The sequence below is a fragment of the Nannobrachium achirus genome (assembly GCF_963921795.1).
Source record: "Nannobrachium achirus genome assembly, chromosome: 11".
Classification (NCBI taxonomy): Eukaryota; Metazoa; Chordata; class Actinopteri; order Myctophiformes; family Myctophidae; genus Nannobrachium; species Nannobrachium achirus.
Window position 1 is genome coordinate 32,800,198 of NC_137820.1, and position 9,190 is coordinate 32,809,387.

Consider the following 9,190-nt stretch of genomic DNA (forward strand, 5'->3'; position numbering starts at 1 on the left):
ATGCGCCTTAATTGGCTTGAGTTTGTTAAGTAAATCCTAGCCTGCATGGGCCAAGGCAGGCCTGCATAATGAGTCCCAGCATCTGACAAATGGATTTAGCAGAAGAAGATTAATTCAAATTCAAGCAATGTGTTTGTTTGTTTTCTAAGATGAAGCTGCAGCTACAGTGTATTCGGTTGTTAACAGCGGAGTTGCTTTGGTGGGTAACAGTGGTGACAGCGTTAGCAGGAACAGATGGAGGGCACACGTAAGACAGTTTAGCCATTCACAATTTATCCCTTTAGTAGACACTCTTATCGAGAGCAAGACAAGATACACGTGAGAGATCAGTATAAGCAGAGTAAGCATGAACTCTAGTCAATAAACAAGGTAAATAGTCACCAGAGTGCAGAGAGAGCAATGCAGTAGCTCAAAGAAACTAGAATACTGTACCAAGCAGGCCCGCGGGAAGTCATTTACAGCAGTGGTTCTCAACCTGTGGTTCTGGAGGTCCCCAGATGATTAACTTAATGTGCAACATTGTTTTCTTGCTCAACAGTAAACAAACCAACATACAGTGTTAGAAAGGCTCCAAGTGTACTGAACTGTCCACCTTAATTATTACCACCTTAAGAACGGTGAGCGTTATTCACCTGCACCACCTTAAGACACAAGGCATTATGGTTCTCTCTCTCTTTTCATGTCCGTAGCGGTGAATGCAAGTCAGACACATTCGCTCGTCTACAAAGTTAATCATTGTACAGACTAACGTGCCAGTGTGCGTCCCTGACGATCGTAAGTGTATTATTTAGCTCAGTAACGTATGCTGTATTCATTTACCATGCTTATTTAGTTACTGGTGTTTCTGTGTGTTTATTTAGTTCAGACGCTGGTGTATTTGACACTGATTGATTGCCTCATCCCTTTCATGTCAGCGTCCACATTGCGTGCCTTAAGCACATGTCCAGTATAATTTCTATGTTGTCATGTAACGTGTAGCAGTGTGTTTGGGACTGGCGTGCACATATATGTATGTTTACTACAGGTGAAGCACTTGTTTAGCACCTCTGTGGTCAGTTTGGCCATGTGTATTTCATGGGCGCCACCATTACGTGACGTTCTGTAGTTGTGGTCGACCCTTTGATGTCCAATTCAGGTTATCTAGCCACTTTAGAGCAGCTTCAGACTGCAGTGAATACTTTATGTAAGAGTTATTGGCTTATATATGGTCTTATTGAGCACCTTGTATGGAAAGGTGTATTGTTTACTATTGTCTATGGTGAAGTTAAAATGGACTCATTGTAGATCAGTGATAGGCCTATTCATGTCTAACCATATACTGTGATAACCTGTGTACCTCAGTCAGTGTACTGTATATTCTATTATTGCAATATTGTGATATATGGTGATATTTATATAGTATTTGTGCCAATACTGGTTATTATTGTTTCCTGTCTGTTTACTGCAGAACCACACACACCCATTGAATGTCACTATAGCACTCAGTGCTGTACCACCAGTTACCAGCAAACCCATGCCTGTACCATACCTACCTGTGCCTACAAGCCTCAGTAAAGCCACATATACTCTCTTCATTCTCCTGTCTGTGTGTCCTGACCGACGCCCCGGGGGCGAATAAAGCTAAACCCACATTGAACTTGTCCCCTATACAGTCCTTCTCATATCCTCCACGACTACATACAGTATAAGTGTATAGAGGGTATCTGCACATTTCCAAATTGACAATTTATGTACTTTTAAGACCCTTTTAATACCTCTAAAATAAAATAAAACAGTAAGACTCCCTAATCGGGAGATAAGCGACCGTCATGTCGCATACACAAACTTTAGGAGGCAAATTGTAGCCAATCAGGAGGGAATATGGGAAATGGGACAGATCCATGGTGATGACATGACTTTAGAGATACTGTGTACTGCTTTGCGTGATTGCGCCAAGAATTTCCATATCGGTGCACCCCTAAAAAAAAACTAAATGTAGTTTAAGTAACAATAACAACTGTTATGCATTGTAAAATAGCATCTGTTGAACAAAGACTAAAGTGATCAAATATCATTCTTATGTAAAACCACAAGAATAACAACCGTTTTAGCCGCTTGAACCCTAGCGTCCTAATTCTGAGCACTTCTGAGCGCTTTTACCCCCTAAAGCCACCTTTAGGGGGTAAAAGCAAATTAGCAAACATTTGGTGAAAATAGCAGATCTACAAGCTCACAACGCATCACCTTGTGACGCAGCGTGAGCTTGTAGATCAGCTATTTTCAGTTAAGCGAACCAGATACACTGGCCCCCGAGTACATTTAGTGAGCACATTAGTATGGAGACCATCCACCGCCACTCAGACCACTCTAGTAAGATAAATGAATTTGAATTAATCAACCTGCTAGATCTGCCATGCTGCCATGAAACGGCACGATTATTTGAGCGGTGCTAGCCACTCCAATACATGGCTTTGTGTGTATGCCCATGTCCATGCAAAATGAACAAGCCATCAAATACTGGCCTAGTAGATATGGCCTACATCTTGGCACAAACGTCTCAAAGTTTGTTGTACGCCCAGGGTCCCATTGGCCAAGCTTCGCAGGACGCGCTGTGATTGGGTACCGGTACGCTTGATGAAATGAATTCATCTTTTTGAGCGGTGGTGTGTGTCTGTAGCCTGTACTCCTCAGCGTTTTGCCATAGCAATGTGTGTGTGTGTGTGTGTGTGTGTGTGTGTGTGTGTGTGTGTGTCTGTAGCCTGTAGACTGTACTCCTCAGCGTTTTGCCATAGCAATGTGTGTGTGTGTCTGTAGCCTGTACATCCTAGACTTATATCCTAGTCTGAAGACGTTATGCAAGCACGACCACCGCTCACTTCACATTGGGTGTGATTTTTTTTTAGCTAAGCAAAGCTAAAAAGATTGATTCAGATCATAATTTTATTGCACAGAGTGTGCACTATAATCATTGACATCCCTAGATTAGATCAGTGTCTTGCTCAAGGACACTTCAACAGGCAGCCAGGGGGAGATGGGGATCAAACTGGGATCCTTCCAGCTCTCTCAGACTGCCACTTTACCTCCTGAGCCACCCATCTGTCAAATGAGATAAACCAATGAAAGCAGGACAATCATGTGTCTAAAATAATTCCACTGAAGTGGCAGCCTGGCCCCTCTGTCAGTGGAAGGCAAGAGTCCTTGCTCACTCATCCACCCAAACCGACACTGACATCACAATCACTAATTCAATCACCAATCTGACTCAGTAAATCAGCCATGCAGGCCTATTTGTACACTATCTGAGTTAAATTAACAATGAGGATTTCACTGTACAGTGCACAATGGACACTTGCACGCACGCACGCACGCACGCACGCGTGCGCGCACGCACACACGCACACACACACACACACACACACACACACACACACACACACACACACACACACACAAACAGATATGCAAATGCTCACACTGATCACACAAGAAGTGAATCTGTCAAGTATTCTTTTTGTCCTATCAGTATTCAGTGGAATATATAAATATATGGCACCATGTCGCCATCTAGGTAGCAGAGGTGGTACTGCTGGTATCAGAGCAGCACACAGGGATTGAGGCCCTAGCTGTCACAGAGGTGACATTTTGCTCTGTTGATCTCAGAGCAAAGGAGTTAGAGGTGTAAGACTGGAGAAAGGAACATACTGTCAGAGTAACATATGGAGTGGGAATAGGGCTGTCACGATATGACATTTTACATGACGATTAATTGTCACTCAAATAATTGGCGATTAACGATTTAATTGTGTTTTTGTCGTTGATAATTACATTTCTGTTTGGCTTGTAGGCTTTGAAGTTGCACATGGCAGATATGACACATAACCTAAATATACAATGAAATTACTATAGATAGATAGATAGATAGATAGATAGATAGATAGATAGATAGATACCTTTATTATCCCAAGGGGGAAATTCAGTTGTCCAGTTGTAGCACAGCAGTATACAGTTATTAACAAAGTTACAGAGAAGTAGGAAAAGATAGATAAGAGTAAAAAAACAAGAGCAGTACAGAACCAAAAAAGAGAAGGTGCATCAATAGAAGGGGCGAATTAAATATAAGTATATATACATAAAGTGTGTCAATGCTTGTTAGTGCAACAAGTATCTCACTGTCATTGTTAAACAAGACAAATACTCAGAAACTAGCAACACAACCTAATAGTGCAATGTCGAAAAACAGTGCGAAAAAAAACAACAGAAACAGCTCAGAGCAGAAGAAACTAGGCAGCGTGTCACTGTCACTGCAAGACGCACAACTTTATACTTAAAAAATAACATTGATAGTGGAAATAGCCGATCTACAAGCTTGTAGATCTGCTATTTTCCACTATTTTTGACTTTCTTAAAAATATATGAACATTTTTCAACATGGAAACGATTATGACGATTATGAAAAATAATCACGATTATGTCAAATAATTGCGATTAGACGATTATGTAATAATTGTGACAGCCCTAAGTGGGAACAAGGGACGAGAGCTGACGATGTGTAAGCATGAAAAAAGTGACTTGTGGACAGCAGTACAGGGTGCAACAGTCAATCGAACTAATTGATTTAATCGTTCATTTAATCACAAAATGATCTATTTTAATAAAAAAAATACAAAAATGAATTCATTAATTTACATGCGACACTGTTGTATAGCAACGGATAAAATAGGGTCACTATGATATGTATATTATATTTAAATTATAGTTGTTGCACTATACAGCAGCTGTGATCTCTCAAAAGATCAACACCAAAACACCAACTTCACAGATTAACCCAGTTTAAAGATCCATTGTGAGAAAAATAATATATATTATATAATATAATAAAATAAACTAAAGTTAATAGAACCAACTAAAACCTGTCCTGAACTATATACAGTATACATAAATACGTAATGTACCCTCCATCCCAACCCATCTGCTCAGTTCAAGGGTTCAGTGCTGTTCTGAAGTGGAAGATGACAGCGAAAAGACAGTCGACACGGAATCAACAATCGATATGTTGAAGAATTGTACAGACAGCAGATTGCAGAGTGAGGAACCAGAAACTTATTTAAAGTGCACAGGTCAGCAGGAGCACTTGTCTGTGTGTGTGTGTGTGTGTGTGTGTGTGTGTGCGTGTGCGTGTGCGTGTGCGTGTGCGTGTGTGTGTGTGTGTGTGTGTGCGTCTCTGTGTCCATAGGCTGCTCATCTCAAGCAGAACTCATCATAAATCAGTGCGATGCAGATCTCTTCTGCCCACTTATCTTCTGTTCCACTTCCGCCAGCATGACACGCACGAGTGCAGGCGCACACGCACACATGCACGGCACGCACACGCCCGCACACACGCACACACACACACACACACACACAAATGCTTGTATTATCATACTTGTGAGGACATCAACATTTTAAGATGGCATAGAAAAAAGCCGAAAACAGACCAAGAATTGCCCAAGAATCTCGGAACGATAGCTGAAAAAGCTCATAACACGTTGCGCTTGTAGCTCGGCTATTTTTCGGGGTGTGTGTGACATCGCATCACCGCACAAATAACATTTAAAATATGAACAATATTGACCCCAAACCCTACATCTAACCACAAAATACGTAGTCCTATCCCTATAACCCCAACCTCAATCTTTTTCTATTAATAAACGTATCTATATTATTATTATTTTTTTTTTACATAAAACAACCATTCTCACAATGTCTGTCTATTTCTCGAGTTCTACTAATAAATCTGGGGACATGTGGTCCTCACAAGTGTAGTGACACAATCACACACACCAGGGACGTGCTGGCCATTGGGAAAAGCGGGACAACTCCCAAACGGCCGGTTCATTCCCGGCCTGGACCAGGCCGGCCATTAGGAAAAACATACAAATAAAATGTCGGTCTTCGTTCCATTTTGGGGGCTGGGCGGCCAACAAAGTAAATCGTCACTGTCGGGCAGAAACCTTGTATCTTCAAGTTTCAAATTTGTAAATTTTTTCGCTTCATCATACAAGGCTGTTGCACAAAAGTAGTGAAAACAGCAGATCTACGTGCTTGTAGATCGGCTGTTTTCACTAGTTTAAATCATTTTTAAAATGATAAATACAAAACAAACGGTTTTGGACATACAAGGTTTCCACCCGACAACAACAAAATATGACTCATGTAATTGGCCCACTGGCTTGTCACTTGTCATGATCTGAAATGGCAAATCTTTGAGTAGCAGCAGCGCTATAGAGAGATCTCTCTCTCTATAGCGCGCAATGAGGGCCTCTACAACTCTTTTTCCCGGGCTGAATCAGGGGCCCAGCACGTCCCTGACACACACGCACACGCACACATTAGACTTGGTTGGCTCTCAGAGGCGGAGCCGTCCAGCGGTTAAGCACTACTCATTGTCATTTATGTTCTATTAGTATTCCAGAGGTAGAGGTTTCACGGGGAGGAGAGAGAGTGCAAGGTAAGCATTATGCTAGTGAGCCATACAGCACATATCCTGGCTGTCAGATCATCACACTCTGCAATAAGTTTTACACACCTAATTAATATTTGAGCTCATCCCCCCCAGAAGCTACTTTGATAAAGAGAAAAGTTCCACTGAATGTGAGAAACAGCAGCCAAACTTTTTTCCCCCCCTCCTGAATATGTTATACCGTATGTTATAGAGCAGGGGTCTTCAACAGGGGGTCCGGGACCCCTAGGGGGTCCTCAGAGTTACTACAGGGGGTCCTCCAAATCTTTATAGAAACTTTTTTCGTCTTTTTTATATTAACCACTTGAACCCTAGCGTCCATATTCTGAGAACTTTAGCTAAATAAGCTCACAGCGCCTCACGCTGCGAGGCATTGTGAGCTTGTAGATTGTCTATTTTCGGCAAAAAGCTTTGGTGTAGAGGGGAAAAAGAGCAGACTAAGAGTGAAAGGTCAAGTTTATTAAGTACTGACGGTTCAAATGGTTAAATATCTGAAAACACAAATTGACATGAATCCAAAATACACTGATGATTGTGCTGCCAAACAATGAAACTATATGGAATCTATGAAAAGGTTGTGGGGGTCCCCGCTTCATCTCTCAACTAAGGGGTCCTTGGCCTGAAAACATTGAAGACCCCTGTGTTATACCGTATGTTATAGACTATGTTATTACAAACCTCACGTAGCCATGCTACAGGCTTACTTGTCTGCGAAGAGAAAAGCCTGGTCACGACTCACGACATAAGGCAGAGAGTGGTTAAGGGAAACATTATTGTCAATGAACATACCCACACCGGCGGTGTCAGACGAGCGCAGGCACGTGTTCATGCCTCGAAGTAATTTCTCTATGAAGAATAACATTGAGTCATCTTAAAATCGTCTCATATAAGCATTGTGGTCTAAAAATAAACAAACTGTCTCCACGATATTGTCGGGGAGGTGGCATTTGATACAGTCTATCTCTGGCAAAAATGTAATTAATTCAGCGACAGTAACATTAGCGTATTCTCACCATCAGTTGTTTCTTCGGTAGCACTTTACAATAATGACCTGTTATAAAGCATTTATAAACATTTATAACACATTAATAAGCAACTTGTAGATGAGTAATAATGAATGAACAAGCGGTTAATACATGTTTATTTAAACATTTATAACTATATTTAATAATCATTTATAAATTGTTAGTAACTAGTGAACTATTCATGAATAAGCCATTTGTAAACAATTATAAATATATTTTAAATCATTTGTAACCAAAGTTATTTAGTATTTATAAGCTATTTAGAGATAAATAACTAATCATTTACAAGCTATTCATATACATTGGTAAATGTTTAGTAAAACATTTATAACCCTTTTTATGCCTTTGTAAATGATTATTAAAACATTAATAACACAGTTATAAGTTATTTGTAGATAAGGAACTAATCATAGACAAGCTATTTATATACTAATTCATTATTTACAACTGTCTATTTATGTGGCCTCCATTTTTGTTCATGTTTAACAAATGCTTTGTAAAGCATTCCTAAATTATCTATAAATCATTGCTAGATGTTATCAAGAGCCCTAATGTAAAGTGAAGACACTTCATAATCTACAACTGTCTGTTAACGTGGTCTTCACTTTACACTACCAATGATTTATAGATATTTTAGGAATGTTTTACAAAGCATTTGTTAAACATGAACTGTCTGTTAACGTGGTCTTCACTTTACACTACCAATGATTTATAGATATTTTAGGAATGTTTTACAAAGCATTTGTTAAACATGAACAAAAATGGAGGCCACATTATTAACTCATCTAGTGCCAAAACCGAACATTTTCGGTTTTAAAAAACGTATTAAGAAATACAAAAACCGAACATGTTCGTTTTTTTTTTTTTTTTTTTTTTTTTTTTTTTCCTTTTGAAAAATCACATTTTGATCTTTAATCTGACAAAGATCCGTTGTTTTGCGATGTTGTCCATGTGCCTAGGACATCCAGTGAGCAAGTGATCACTTAGAATCCTATATCATTTATCAAGGATAACTGCCCATTTCTCTGCCTTTTATTGTATATTATACAAATGTATGGTTGATTTCTGTGGTGCACGCAGCACAGCACGGCTTTCGGCTCTGACAGCCAGAGGTGTCAATTGGGTATGGCAAGTTATGGCAGCTGCCATCCCTTGGCTACAGGGGAAATAATAAAATGTACTTTTCATTGTGTCTGTTGCTAAGGTATGGCAACATGACTGTTGTCTTGCATGCGCATGAGGGCACGCAACCGTGCATGCAAGACACCAGTCATGTTGCCATACCTTAGCTTTTGCTGAACTGACGCCACTGTGGCAGCAGCAGCCCCCACCCCTGGGCACTGCGTGTGAACAGATTGCTTGTTGAAGAACCAAGGCGTCGTGCTCGTGTTCGCCGGTCACTGAGGTTAGGGTTGGGCCAACTTGGGGGTTAGGGTTAGTTTTATGTGTCGGAATACCTGCCCGTAGTTGGCTGCGGACCCCCGGAATTTTGCTCGTCTGTGGATTTCACGATCAGCTCGGATATCATCTACGCTACGGCCGTTGAAGCTGGTTCCTCACGCATGCATATGGATACAGTCAGGTACACTACTAAGCACAAGTGGGTTTCTAACTGACTGAATGTAGAAGGAGGATGGATCGCACAGTGGCAAGAGTTGATGTTTTCTTTATTCTTGCATTTGCA